Raw genomic sequence first — 12,635 nt, 5'->3', positions numbered from 1 at the left:
AAGCAAACAAATCTGTGAAATGACATCTAATGACTTTATAAATTTTCTTGTCTCCAGCCCTTTTATTCCCCTAGCAAAACAGAGAAAACCTCGATGAAAATCAGCCAGGTAAGCCCTGGCCATCTCTGATAAATCACCACAAAAGCCCAAAGACATAACAACTTTGTCTCAGAGACAACAGAAACTGCTGTAAAGTCGGAAAAATCAGCATACAGGCAGTACAAGAATTTCTAGCAAACATTACCTATCAAAACAGTAAACTTGGAACAGGAGTGAACCCGTATATTTGCTGTAAAAATATACTTCTACCACAATCAGTGGCATTAGTGAGTGCATTGTGTCGGGAGCACAAAATATCTACAACAAAGACTATAAAATAGGCCCAGTGTCAGGCTCTTATTGCAATTGAACATAATGATCAGGGGAGAGCGCGGACGCAGTCCCCCACTACCACAAATTATGCAGTCGAGATTCCCACATTTGGGGAATTCGCAAGGGTCAGCACAACCGAAGTGCAATGGCTGAGCCTCGCCCTGGGTGAACCACCTTCATGATCATGGTTTCTCCCCTGCCAGGTAAGTATGAGTTTGACGCATTGGAGACAGGCCCTTGTTCCTTAGACACAGTTGTTTGGCTCATGGTGCCCTCATGCATATTCAAAGAATCCAAAGGCCTTCAGTATCACATCAAACCGTTTTGGTAAAGGACTTGTTGAAGTGAAGCAAACAATTCTGTGAAATGACATCTAATGACTTTATAAATTTTCTTGTCTCCAGCCCTTTTATTCCCCTAGCAAAACAGAGAAAACCTTGATGAAAATCAGCCAGGTAAGCCCTGGCCATCTCTGATAAATCACCACAAAAGCCCAAAGACATAACAACTTTGTCTCAGAGACAACAGAAACTGCTGTAAAGTCGGAAAAATCAGCATACAGGCAGTACAAGAATTTCTAGCAAACATTACCTATCAAAACAGTAAACTTGGAACAGGAGTGAACCCGTATATTTGCTGTAAAAATATACTTCTACCACAATCAGTGGCATTAGTGAGTGCATTGTGTCGGGAGCACAAAATATCTACAACAAAGACTATAAAATAGGCCCAGTGTCAGGCTCTTATTGCAATTGAACATAATGATCAGGGGAGAGCGCGGACGCAGTCCCCCACTACCACAAATTATGCAGTCGAGATTCCCACATTTGGGGAATTCGCAAGGGTCAGCACAACCGAAGTGCAATGGCTGAGCCTCGCCCTGGGTGAACCACCTTCATGATCATGGTTTCTCCCCTGCCAGGTAAGTATGAGTTTGACGCATTGGAGACAGGCCCTTGTTCCTTAGACACAGTTGTTTGACTCATGGTGCCTCCCATGCATATTCACAGAATCCAAAGGCCTTCAGTATCACATCAAACCGTTTTGGTAAAGGACTTGTTGAAGTGAAGCAAACAAATCTGTGAAATGACATCTAATGACTTTATCAATTTTCTTGTCTCCAGCCCTTTTATTCCCCTAGCAAAACAGAGAAAACCTCGATGAAAATCAGCCAGGTAAGCCCTGGCCATCTCTGATAAATCACTACAAAAGCCCATAGACATAACAACTTTGTCTCAGAGACAACAGAAACTGCTCTAAAGTCGGAAAAATCAGCATACAGGCAGTACAAGAATTTCTAGCAAACATTACTTATCAAAACAGTAAACTTGGAACAGTAATGAACCTGTCTATTTGCTGTAAAATTATACTTCTACCACAATCAGTGGCATTGGTGAGTGCATTGTGTCAGGAGCACAAAATATCTACAACAAAGCCTATAAAATAGGCCCAGTGTCAGGCTCTTATTGCAATTAAGCATAATGATCAGGGGAGAGCGCGGACGCAGTCCCCCACTACCACAAATTCTGCAGTCGAGATTCCCACATTTGGGGAATTCGCACGGGTCAGCACAACCGAAGTGCAATGGCTGAGCCTCGCCCTGGGTGAACCACCTTCATGATCATGGTTTCTCCCCTGCCAGGTAAGTATGAGTTGGACGCATTGGAGACAGGCCCTTGTTCCTTAGACACAGTTGTTTGGCTCATGGTGCCCTCATGCATATTCAAAGAATCCAAAGGCCTTCAGTATCACATCAAACCGTTTTGGTAAAGGACTTGTTGAAGTGAAGAAAACAAATCTGTGAAATGACATCTAATGACTTTATCAATTTTCTTGTCTCCAGCCCTTTTATTCCCCTAGCAAAACAGAGAAAACCTCGATGAAAATCAGCCAGGTAAGCCCTGGCCATCTCTGATAAATCACCACAAAAGCCCAAAGACATAACAACTTTGTCTCAGAGACAACAGAAACTGCTGTAAAGTCGGAAAAATCAGCATACAGGCAGTACAAGAATTTCTAGCAAACATTACTTATCAAAACAGTAAACTTGGAACAGTAATGAACCTGTCTATTTGCTGTAAAATTATACTTCTACCACAATCAGTGGCATTGGTGAGTGCATTGTGTCAGGAGCACAAAATATCTACAACAAAGCCTATAAAATAGGCCCAGTGTCAGGCTCTTATTGCAATTTAACATAATGATCAGGGGAGAGCGCGGACAGAGTCCCCCACTACCACAAATTATGCAGTCGAGATTCCCACATTTGGGGAATTCGCACGGGTCAGCACAACCGAAGTGCAATGGCTGACCCTCGCCCTGGGTGAACCACCTTCATGATCATGGTTTCTCCCCTGCCAGGTAAGTATGAGTTTGACGCATTGGAGACAGGCCCTTGTTCCTTAGACACAGTTGTTTGGCTCATGGTGCCTCCCATGCATATTCACAGAATCCAAAGGCCTTCAGTATCACATCAAACCGTTTTGGTAAAGGACTTGTTGAAGTGAAGCAAACAAATCTGTGAAATGACATCTAATGACTTTATAAATTTTCTTGTCTCCAGCCCTTTTATTCCCCTAGCAAAACAGAGAAAACCTCGATGAAAATCAGCCAGGTAAGCCCTGGTCATCTCTGATAAATCACCACAAAAGCCCAAAGACATAACAACTTTGTCTCAGAGACAACAGAAACTGCTGTAAAGTCGGAAAAATCAGCATACAGGCAGTACAAGAATTTCTAGCAAACATTACCTATCAAAACAGTAAACTTGGAACAGGAGTGAACCCGTATATTTGCTGTAAAAATATACTTCTACCACAATCAGTGGCATTAGTGAGTGCATTGTGTCGGGAGCACAAAATATCTACAACAAAGACTATAAAATAGGCCCAGTGTCAGGCTCTTATTGCAATTGAACATAATGATCAGGGGAGAGCGCGGACGCAGTCCCCCACTACCACAAATTATGCAGTCGAGATTCCCACATTTGGGGAATTCGCAAGGGTCAGCACAACCGAAGTGCAATGGCTGAGCCTCGCCCTGGGTGAACCACCTTCATGATCATGGTTTCTCCCCTGCCAGGTAAGTATGAGTTTGACGCATTGGAGACAGGCCCTTGTTCCTTAGACACAGTTGTTTGGCTCATGGTGCCCTCATGCATATTCAAAGAATCCAAAGGCCTTCAGTATCACATCAAACCGTTTTGGTAAAGGACTTGTTGAAGTGAAGCAAACAATTCTGTGAAATGACATCTAATGACTTTATAAATTTTCTTGTCTCCAGCCCTTTTATTCCCCTAGCAAAACAGAGAAAACCTTGATGAAAATCAGCCAGGTAAGCCCTGGCCATCTCTGATAAATCACCACAAAAGCCCAAAGACATAACAACTTTGTCTCAGAGACAACAGAAACTGCTGTAAAGTCGGAAAAATCAGCATACAGGCAGTACAAGAATTTCTAGCAAACATTACCTATCAAAACAGTAAACTTGGAACAGGAGTGAACCCGTATATTTGCTGTAAAAATATACTTCTACCACAATCAGTGGCATTAGTGAGTGCATTGTGTCGGGAGCACAAAATATCTACAACAAAGACTATAAAATAGGCCCAGTGTCAGGCTCTTATTGCAATTGAACATAATGATCAGGGGAGAGCGCGGACGCAGTCCCCCACTACCACAAATTATGCAGTCGAGATTCCCACATTTGGGGAATTCGCAAGGGTCAGCACAACCGAAGTGCAATGGCTGAGCCTCGCCCTGGGTGAACCACCTTCATGATCATGGTTTCTCCCCTGCCAGGTAAGTATGAGTTTGACGCATTGGAGACAGGCCCTTGTTCCTTAGACACAGTTGTTTGACTCATGGTGCCTCCCATGCATATTCACAGAATCCAAAGGCCTTCAGTATCACATCAAACCGTTTTGGTAAAGGACTTGTTGAAGTGAAGCAAACAAATCTGTGAAATGACATCTAATGACTTTATCAATTTTCTTGTCTCCAGCCCTTTTATTCCCCTAGCAAAACAGAGAAAACCTCGATGAAAATCAGCCAGGTAAGCCCTGGCCATCTCTGATAAATCACTACAAAAGCCCATAGACATAACAACTTTGTCTCAGAGACAACAGAAACTGCTCTAAAGTCGGAAAAATCAGCATACAGGCAGTACAAAAATTTCTAGCAAACATTACTTATCAAAACAGTAAACTTGGAACAGTAATGAACCTGTCTATTTGCTGTAAAATTATACTTCTACCACAATCAGTGGCATTGGTGAGTGCATTGTGTCAGGAGCACAAAATATCTACAACAAAGCCTATAAAATAGGCCCAGTGTCAGGCTCTTATTGCAATTAAGCATAATGATCAGGGGAGAGCGCGGACGCAGTCCCCCACTACCACAAATTCTGCAGTCGAGATTCCCACATTTGGGGAATTCGCACGGGTCAGCACAACCGAAGTGCAATGGCTGAGCCTCGCCCTGGGTGAACCACCTTCATGATCATGGTTTCTCCCCTGCCAGGTAAGTATGAGTTGGACGCATTGGAGACAGGCCCTTGTTCCTTAGACACAGTTGTTTGGCTCATGGTGCCCTCATGCATATTCAAAGAATCCAAAGGCCTTCAGTATCACATCAAACCGTTTTGGTAAAGGACTTGTTGAAGTGAAGAAAACAAATCTGTGAAATGACATCTAATGACTTTATCAATTTTCTTGTCTCCAGCCCTTTTATTCCCCTAGCAAAACAGAGAAAACCTCGATGAAAATCAGCCAGGTAAGCCCTGGCCATCTCTGATAAATCACCACAAAAGCCCAAAGACATAACAACTTTGTCTCAGAGACAACAGAAACTGCTGTAAAGTCGGAAAAATCAGCATACAGGCAGTACAAGAATTTCTAGCAAACATTACTTATCAAAACAGTAAACTTGGAACAGTAATGAACCTGTCTATTTGCTGTAAAATTATACTTCTACCACAATCAGTGGCATTGGTGAGTGCATTGTGTCAGGAGCACAAAATATCTACAACAAAGCCTATAAAATAGGCCCAGTGTCAGGCTCTTATTGCAATTTAACATAATGATCAGGGGAGAGCGCGGACAGAGTCCCCCACTACCACAAATTATGCAGTCGAGATTCCCACATTTGGGGAATTCGCACGGGTCAGCACAACCGAAGTGCAATGGCTGACCCTCGCCCTGGGTGAACCACCTTCATGATCATGGTTTCTCCCCTGCCAGGTAAGTATGAGTTTGACGCATTGGAGACAGGCCCTTGTTCCTTAGACACAGTTGTTTGGCTCATGGTGCCTCCCATGCATATTCACAGAATCCAAAGGCCTTCAGTATCACATCAAACCGTTTTGGTAAAGGACTTGTTGAAGTGAAGCAAACAAATCTGTGAAATGACATCTAATGACTTTATAAATTTTCTTGTCTCCAGCCCTTTTATTCCCCTAGCAAAACAGAGAAAACCTCGATGAAAATCAGCCAGGTAAGCCCTGGTCATCTCTGATAAATCACCACAAAAGCCCAAAGACATAACAACTTTGTCTCAGAGACAACAGAAACTGCTGTAAAGTCGGAAAAATCAGCATACAGGCAGTACAAGAATTTCTAGCAAACATTACCTATCAAAACAGTAAACTTGGAACAGGAGTGAACCCGTATATTTGCTGTAAAAATATACTTCTACCACAATCAGTGGCATTAGTGAGTGCATTGTGTCGGGAGCACAAAATATCTACAACAAAAACTATAAAATAGGCCCAGTGTCAGGCTCTTATTGCGATTGAACATAATGATCAGGGGAGAGCGCGGACGCAGTCCCCCACTACCACAAATTTTGCAGTCGAGATTCCCACATTTGGGGAATTCGCAAGGGTCAGCACAACCGAAGTGCAATGGCTGAGCCTCGCCCTGGGTGAACCACCTTCATGATCATGGTTTCTCCCCTGCCAGGTAAGTATGAGTTTGACGCATTGGAGACAGGCCCTTATTCCTTAGACACAGTTGTTTGGATCATGGTGCCTCCCATGCATATTCACAGAATCCAAAGGCCTTCAGTATCACATCAAACCGTTTTGGTAAAGGACTTGTTGAAGTGAAGCAAACAATTCTGTGAAATGACATCTAATGACTTTATAAATTTTCTTGTCTCCAGCCCTTTTATTCCCCTAGCAAAACAGAGAAAACCTTGATGAAAATCAGCCAGGTAAGCCCTGGCCATCTCTGATAAATCACCACAAAAGCCCAAAGACATAACAACTTTGTCTCAGAGACAACAGAAACTGCTGTAAAGTCGGAAAAATCAGCATACAGGCAGTACAAGAATTTCTAGCAAACATTACTTATCAAAACAGTAAACTTGGAACAGTAATGAACCTGTCTATTTGCTGTAAAATTATACTTCTACCACAATCAGTGGCATTGGTGAGTGCATTGTGTCAGGAGCACAAAATATCTACAACAAAGCCTATAAAATAGGCCCAGTGTCAGGCTCTTATTGCAATTAAGCATAATGATCAGGGGAGAGCGCGGACGCAGTCCCCCACTACCACAAATTCTGCAGTCGAGATTCCCACATTTGGGGAATTCGCACGGGTCAGCACAACCGAAGTGCAATGGCTGAGCCTCGCCCTGGGTGAACCACCTTCATGATCATGGTTTCTCCCCTGCCAGGTAAGTATGAGTTGGACGCATTGGAGACAGGCCCTTGTTCCTTAGACACAGTTGTTTGGCTCATGGTGCCCTCATGCATATTCAAAGAATCCAAAGGCCTTCAGTATCACATCAAACCGTTTTGGTAAAGGACTTGTTGAAGTGAAGAAAACAAATCTGTGAAATGACATCTAATGACTTTATCAATTTTCTTGTCTCCAGCCCTTTTATTCCCCTAGCAAAACAGAGAAAACCTCGATGAAAATCAGCCAGGTAAGCCCTGGCCATCTCTGATAAATCACCACAAAAGCCCAAAGACATAACAACTTTGTCTCAGAGACAACAGAAACTGCTGTAAAGTCGGAAAAATCAGCATACAGGCAGTACAAGAATTTCTAGCAAACATTACTTATCAAAACAGTAAACTTGGAACAGTAATGAACCTGTCTATTTGCTGTAAAATTATACTTCTACCACAATCAGTGGCATTGGTGAGTGCATTGTGTCAGGAGCACAAAATATCTACAACAAAGCCTATAAAATAGGCCCAGTGTCAGGCTCTTATTGCAATTTAACATAATGATCAGGGGAGAGCGCGGACACAGTCCCCCACTACCACAAATTATGCAGTCGAGATTCCCACATTTGGGGAATTCGCACGGGTCAGCACAACCGAAGTGCAATGGCTGACCCTCGCCCTGGGTGAACCACCTTCATGATCATGGTTTCTCCCCTGCCAGGTAAGTATGAGTTTGACGCATTGGAGACAGGCCCTTGTTCCTTAGACACAGTTGTTTGGCTCATGGTGCCTCCCATGCATATTCACAGAATCCAAAGGCCTTCAGTATCACATCAAACCGTTTTGGTAAAGGACTTGTTGAAGTGAAGCAAACAAATCTGTGAAATGACATCTAATGACTTTATAAATTTTCTTGTCTCCAGCCCTTTTATTCCCCTAGCAAAACAGAGAAAACCTCGATGAAAATCAGCCAGGTAAGCCCTGGCCATCTCTGATAAATCACCACAAAAGCCCAAAGACATAACAACTTTGTCTCAGAGACAACAGAAACTGCTGTAAAGTCGGAAAAATCAGCATACAGGCAGTACAAGAATTTCTAGCAAACATTACCTATCAAAACAGTAAACTTGGAACAGGAGTGAACCCGTATATTTGCTGTAAAAATATACTTCTACCACAATCAGTGGCATTAGTGAGTGCATTGTGTCGGGAGCACAAAATATCTACAACAAAGACTATAAAATAGGCCCAGTGTCAGGCTCTTATTGCAATTGAACATAATGATCAGGGGAGAGCGCGGACGCAGTCCCCCACTACCACAAATTATGCAGTCGAGATTCCCACATTTGGGGAATTCGCAAGGGTCAGCACAACCGAAGTGCAATGGCTGAGCCTCGCCCTGGGTGAACCACCTTCATGATCATGGTTTCTCCCCTGCCAGGTAAGTATGAGTTTGACGCATTGGAGACAGGCCCTTGTTCCTTAGACACAGTTGTTTGGCTCATGGTGCCCTCATGCATATTCAAAGAATCCAAAGGCCTTCAGTATCACATCAAACCGTTTTGGTAAAGGACTTGTTGAAGTGAAGAAAACAATTCTGTGAAATGACATCTAATGACTTTATAAATTTTCTTGTCTCCAGCCCTTTTATTCCCCTAGCAAAACAGAGAAAACCTTGATGAAAATCAGCCAGGTAAGCCCTGGCCATCTCTGATAAATCACCACAAAAGCCCAAAGACATAACAACTTTGTCTCAGAGACAACAGAAACTGCTGTAAAGTCGGAAAAATCAGCATACAGGCAGTACAAGAATTTCTAGCAAACATTACCTATCAAAACAGTAAACTTGGAACAGGAGTGAACCCGTATATTTGCTGTAAAAATATACTTCTACCACAATCAGTGGCATTAGTGAGTGCATTGTGTCGGGAGCACAAAATATCTACAACAAAGACTATAAAATAGGCCCAGTGTCAGGCTCTTATTGCAATTAAGCATAATGATCAGGGGAGAGCGCGGACGCAGTCCCCCACTACCACAAATTCTGCAGTCGAGATTCCCACATTTGGGGAATTCGCACGGGTCAGCACAACCGAAGTGCAATGGCTGAGCCTCGCCCTGGGTGAACCACCTTCATGATCATGGTTTCTCCCCTGCCAGGTAAGTATGAGTTGGACGCATTGGAGACAGGCCCTTGTTCCTTAGACACAGTTGTTTGGCTCATGGTGCCCTCATGCATATTCAAAGAATCCAAAGGCCTTCAGTATCACATCAAACCGTTTTGGTAAAGGACTTGTTGAAGTGAAGAAAACAATTCTGTGAAATGACATCTAATGACTTTATAAATTTTCTTGTCTCCAGCCCTTTTATTCCCCTAGCAAAACAGAGAAAACCTCGATGAAAATCAGCCAGGTAAGCCCTGGCCATCTCTGATAAATCACTACAAAAGCCCATAGACATAACAACTTTGTCTCAGAGACAACAGAAACTGCTCTAAAGTCGGAAAAATCAGCATACAGGCAGTACAAGAATTTCTAGCAAACATTACTTATCAAAACAGTAAACTTGGAACAGTAATGAACCTGTCTATTTGCTGTAAAATTATACTTCTACCACAATCAGTGGCATTGGTGAGTGCATTGTGTCAGGAGCACAAAATATCTACAACAAAGACTATAAAATAGGCCCAGTGTCAGGCTCTTATTGCAATTGAACATAATGATCAGGGGAGAGCGCGGACGCAGTCCCCCACTACCACAAATTATGCAGTCGAGATTCCCACATTTGGGGAATTCGCAAGGGTCAGCACAACCGAAGTGCAATGGCTGAGCCTCGCCCTGGGTGAACCACCTTCATGATCATGGTTTCTCCCCTGCCAGGTAAGTATGAGTTGGACGCATTGGAGACAGGCCCTTATTCCTTAGACACAGTTGTTTGGATCATGGTGCCTCCCATGCATATTCACAGAATCCAAAGGCCTTCAGTATCACATCAAACCGTTTTGGTAAAGGACTTGTTGAAGTGAAGCAAACAATTCTGTGAAATGACATCTAATGACTTTATAAATTTTCTTGTCTCCAGCCCTTTTATTCCCCTAGCAAAACAGAGAAAACCTTGATGAAAATCAGCCAGGTAAGCCCTGGCCATCTCTGATAAATCACTACAAAAGCCCATAGACATAACAACTTTGTCTCAGAGACAACAGAAACTGCTCTAAAGTCGGAAAAATCAGCATACAGGCAGTACAAGAATTTCTAGCAAACATTACTTATCAAAACAGTAAACTTGGAACAGTAATGAACCTGTCTATTTGCTGTAAAATTATACTTCTACCACAATCAGTGGCATTGGTGAGTGCATTGTGTCAGGAGCACAAAATATCTACAACAAAGCCTATAAAATAGGCCCAGTGTCAGGCACTTATTGCAATTGAACATAATGATCAGGGGAGAGCGCGGACGCAGTCCCCCACTACCACAAATTATGCAGTCGAGATTCCCACATTTGGGGAATTCGCACGGGTCAGCACAACCGAAGTGCAATGGCTGAGCCTCGCCCTGGGTGAACCACCTTCATGATCATGGTTTCTCCCCTGCCAGGTAAGTATGAGTTGGACGCATTGGAGACAGGCCCTTGTTCCTTAGACACAGTTGTTTGGCTCATGGTGCCCTCATGCATATTCACAGAATCCAAAGGCCTTCAGTATCACATCAAACCGTTTTGGTAAAGGACTTGTTGAAGTGAAGCAAACAATTCTGTGAAATGACATCTAATGACTTTATAAATGTTCTTGTCTCCAGCCCTTTTATTCCCCTAGCAAAACAGAGAAAACCTTGATGAAAATCAGCCAGGTAAGCCCTGGCCATCTCTGATAAATCACCACAAAAGCCCAAAGACATAACAACTTTGTCTCAGAGACAACAGAAACTGCTGTAAAGTCGGAAAAATCAGCATACAGGCAGTACAAGAATTTCTAGCAAACATTACTTATCAAAACAGTAAACTTGGAACAGTAATGAACCTGTCTATTTGCTGTAAAATTATACTTCTACCACAATCAGTGGCATTGGTGAGTGCATTGTGTCAGGAGCACAAAATATCTACAACAAGGCCTATAAAATAGGCCCAGTGTCAGGCTCTTATTGCAATTTAACATAATGATCAGGGGAGAGCGCGGACACAGTCCCCCACTACCACAAATTATGCAGTCGAGATTCCCACATTTGGGGAATTCGCACGGGTCAGCACAACCGAAGTGCAATGGCTGACCCTCGCCCTGGGTGAACCACCTTCATGATCATGGTTTCTCCCCTGCCAGGTAAGTATGAGTTTGACGCATTGGAGACAGGCCCTTGTTCCTTAGACACAGTTGTTTGGCTCATGGTGCCTCCCATGCATATTCACAGAATCCAAAGGCCTTCAGTATCACATCAAACCGTTTTGGTAAAGGACTTGTTGAAGTGAAGCAAACAAATCTGTGAAATGACATCTAATGACTTTATAAATTTTCTTGTCTCCAGCCCTTTTATTCCCCTAGCAAAATAGAGAAAACCTCGATGAAAATCAGCCAGGTAAGCCCTGGCCATCTCTGATAAATCACCACAAAAGCCCAAAGACATAACAACTTTGTCTCAGAGACAACAGAAACTGCTGTAAAGTCGGAAAAATCAGCATACAGGCAGTACAAGAATTTCTAGCAAACATTACCTATCAAAACAGTAAACTTGGAACAGGAGTGAACCCGTATATTTGCTGTAAAAATATACTTCTACCACAATCAGTGGCATTAGTGAGTGCATTGTGTCGGGAGCACAAAATATCTACAACAAAAACTATAAAATAGGCCCAGTGTCAGGCTCTTATTGCGATTGAACATAATGATCAGGGGAGAGCGCGGACGCAGTCCCCCACTACCACAAATTATGCAGTCGAGATTCCCACATTTGGGGAATTCGCAAGGGTCAGCACAACCGAAGTGCAATGGCTGAGCCTCGCCCTGGGTGAACCACCTTCATGATCATGGTTTCTCCCCTGCCAGGTAAGTATGAGTTTGACGCATTGGAGACAGGCCCTTATTCCATAGACACAGTTGTTTGGATCATGGTGCCTCCCATGCATATTCACAGAATCCAAAGGCCTTCAGTATCACATCAAACCGTTTTGGTAAAGGACTTGTTGAAGTGAAGCAAACAATTCTGTGAAATGACATCTAATGACTTTATAAATTTTCTTGTCTCCAGCCCTTTTATTCCCCTAGCAAAACAGAGAAAACCTTGATGAAAATCAGCCAGGTAAGCCCTGGCCATCTCTGATAAATCACCACAAAAGCCCAAAGACATAACAACTTTGTCTCAGAGACAACAGAAACTGCTGTAAAGTCGGAAAAATCAGCATACAGGCAGTACAAGAATTTCTAGCAAACATTACCTATCAAAACAGTAAACTTGGAACAGGAGTGAACCCGTATATTTGCTGTAAAAATATACTTCTACCACAATCAGTGGCATTAGTGAGTGCATTGTGTCGGGAGCACAAAATATCTACAACAAAGCCTATAAAATAGGCCCAGTGTCAGGCACTTATTGC

The 12,635-nt window shown here is 43.0% G+C and overlaps 17 non-coding genes across 17 annotated transcripts; all 17 read right to left on the bottom strand.

The window, feature by feature from the left end:
- Nucleotides 1-419: 419 nt before the first annotated feature.
- On the bottom strand, nucleotides 420-583 carry LOC128451731 (U1 spliceosomal RNA). Its single transcript, XR_008340264.1, has one exon. It is a non-coding gene; the product is annotated as a U1 spliceosomal RNA (small nuclear RNA).
- A 555-nt stretch (nucleotides 584-1,138) lies between these two features.
- On the bottom strand, nucleotides 1,139-1,302 carry LOC128451719 (U1 spliceosomal RNA). The gene has a single exon (XR_008340253.1). It is a non-coding gene; the product is annotated as a U1 spliceosomal RNA (small nuclear RNA).
- A 556-nt stretch (nucleotides 1,303-1,858) lies between these two features.
- On the bottom strand, nucleotides 1,859-2,022 carry LOC128452706 (U1 spliceosomal RNA). Its single transcript, XR_008341194.1, has one exon. It is a non-coding gene; the product is annotated as a U1 spliceosomal RNA (small nuclear RNA).
- Nucleotides 2,023-2,577: 555 nt separating this feature from the next.
- LOC128452796 (U1 spliceosomal RNA) lies at nucleotides 2,578-2,741 on the bottom strand. The gene has a single exon (XR_008341282.1). It is a non-coding gene; the product is annotated as a U1 spliceosomal RNA (small nuclear RNA).
- A 556-nt stretch (nucleotides 2,742-3,297) lies between these two features.
- Nucleotides 3,298-3,461, bottom strand: LOC128451707 (U1 spliceosomal RNA). The gene has a single exon (XR_008340242.1). It is a non-coding gene; the product is annotated as a U1 spliceosomal RNA (small nuclear RNA).
- Nucleotides 3,462-4,016: 555 nt separating this feature from the next.
- Nucleotides 4,017-4,180, bottom strand: LOC128451696 (U1 spliceosomal RNA). Its single transcript, XR_008340231.1, has one exon. It is a non-coding gene; the product is annotated as a U1 spliceosomal RNA (small nuclear RNA).
- A 556-nt stretch (nucleotides 4,181-4,736) lies between these two features.
- Nucleotides 4,737-4,900, bottom strand: LOC128452705 (U1 spliceosomal RNA). The gene has a single exon (XR_008341193.1). It is a non-coding gene; the product is annotated as a U1 spliceosomal RNA (small nuclear RNA).
- Nucleotides 4,901-5,455: 555 nt separating this feature from the next.
- LOC128452795 (U1 spliceosomal RNA) lies at nucleotides 5,456-5,619 on the bottom strand. The gene has a single exon (XR_008341281.1). It is a non-coding gene; the product is annotated as a U1 spliceosomal RNA (small nuclear RNA).
- A 556-nt stretch (nucleotides 5,620-6,175) lies between these two features.
- On the bottom strand, nucleotides 6,176-6,339 carry LOC128452441 (U1 spliceosomal RNA). Its single transcript, XR_008340937.1, has one exon. It is a non-coding gene; the product is annotated as a U1 spliceosomal RNA (small nuclear RNA).
- Nucleotides 6,340-6,895: 556 nt separating this feature from the next.
- LOC128452704 (U1 spliceosomal RNA) lies at nucleotides 6,896-7,059 on the bottom strand. Its single transcript, XR_008341192.1, has one exon. It is a non-coding gene; the product is annotated as a U1 spliceosomal RNA (small nuclear RNA).
- Nucleotides 7,060-7,614: 555 nt separating this feature from the next.
- On the bottom strand, nucleotides 7,615-7,778 carry LOC128452779 (U1 spliceosomal RNA). Its single transcript, XR_008341266.1, has one exon. It is a non-coding gene; the product is annotated as a U1 spliceosomal RNA (small nuclear RNA).
- A 556-nt stretch (nucleotides 7,779-8,334) lies between these two features.
- LOC128451684 (U1 spliceosomal RNA) lies at nucleotides 8,335-8,498 on the bottom strand. The gene has a single exon (XR_008340220.1). It is a non-coding gene; the product is annotated as a U1 spliceosomal RNA (small nuclear RNA).
- A 555-nt stretch (nucleotides 8,499-9,053) lies between these two features.
- On the bottom strand, nucleotides 9,054-9,217 carry LOC128452703 (U1 spliceosomal RNA). Its single transcript, XR_008341191.1, has one exon. It is a non-coding gene; the product is annotated as a U1 spliceosomal RNA (small nuclear RNA).
- Nucleotides 9,218-9,772: 555 nt separating this feature from the next.
- On the bottom strand, nucleotides 9,773-9,936 carry LOC128451672 (U1 spliceosomal RNA). Its single transcript, XR_008340209.1, has one exon. It is a non-coding gene; the product is annotated as a U1 spliceosomal RNA (small nuclear RNA).
- Nucleotides 9,937-10,492: 556 nt separating this feature from the next.
- Nucleotides 10,493-10,656, bottom strand: LOC128452632 (U1 spliceosomal RNA). Its single transcript, XR_008341121.1, has one exon. It is a non-coding gene; the product is annotated as a U1 spliceosomal RNA (small nuclear RNA).
- A 555-nt stretch (nucleotides 10,657-11,211) lies between these two features.
- LOC128452778 (U1 spliceosomal RNA) lies at nucleotides 11,212-11,375 on the bottom strand. The gene has a single exon (XR_008341265.1). It is a non-coding gene; the product is annotated as a U1 spliceosomal RNA (small nuclear RNA).
- Nucleotides 11,376-11,931: 556 nt separating this feature from the next.
- On the bottom strand, nucleotides 11,932-12,095 carry LOC128451660 (U1 spliceosomal RNA). The gene has a single exon (XR_008340198.1). It is a non-coding gene; the product is annotated as a U1 spliceosomal RNA (small nuclear RNA).
- Between the last annotated feature and the right edge of the window lie 540 nt (nucleotides 12,096-12,635).

Source organism: Pleuronectes platessa, chromosome 11, assembly GCF_947347685.1.
Source record: "Pleuronectes platessa chromosome 11, fPlePla1.1, whole genome shotgun sequence".
NCBI classification, from domain to species: domain Eukaryota; kingdom Metazoa; phylum Chordata; class Actinopteri; order Pleuronectiformes; family Pleuronectidae; genus Pleuronectes; species Pleuronectes platessa.
The sequence above is the reverse complement of the archived record's forward strand: the minus strand, read 5'-3'. Positions and strand labels throughout refer to the sequence as shown.